Source organism: Anopheles coustani (assembly GCF_943734705.1).
Source record: "Anopheles coustani chromosome X unlocalized genomic scaffold, idAnoCousDA_361_x.2 X_unloc_6, whole genome shotgun sequence".
In the NCBI taxonomy this organism is placed as follows: Eukaryota; Metazoa; Arthropoda; class Insecta; order Diptera; family Culicidae; genus Anopheles; species Anopheles coustani.
Window position 1 is genome coordinate 454475 of NW_026525170.1, and position 526 is coordinate 455000.

Consider the following 526-nt stretch of genomic DNA (forward strand, 5'->3'; position numbering starts at 1 on the left):
GAGTGTTGGGTCCACCAACCACTACCAGCACTCTAAGTCCTCGCGAACCCAAAGTGTTTGCCCGGTAGGGCCATTAGACCACAACGCTTGCTAACCATGCAAGTGGTCTCGGACAACAGGCGATACCCGAAGTACATCCGAAGAGTGTATATCAAGTGTTTGCTCACCAAGTCCTCAACCAACCCCAAGTACCCGGAGGTACCCAGAGTGTTGGGTCCGCCAACCACTACCAGCACTCTAAGTCCTCGCGAACCCAAAGTGTTTGCCCGGTAGGGCCATTAGACCACAACGCTTGCTAACCATGCAAGTGGTCTCGGACAACAGGCGATACCCGAAGTACATCCGAAGAGTGTATATCAAGTGTTTGTTCACCAAGTCCTCAACCAACCCCAAGTACCCGGAGGTACCCAGAGTGTTGGATCCGCCAACCCGTCCCGGCACTCCAAGTCCTTGCGAACCCAAAGTGTTTGCCCGGTAGGGCCATTGTATCACAACGCTTGCTAACCATGCAAGTGGTCTCGGACAA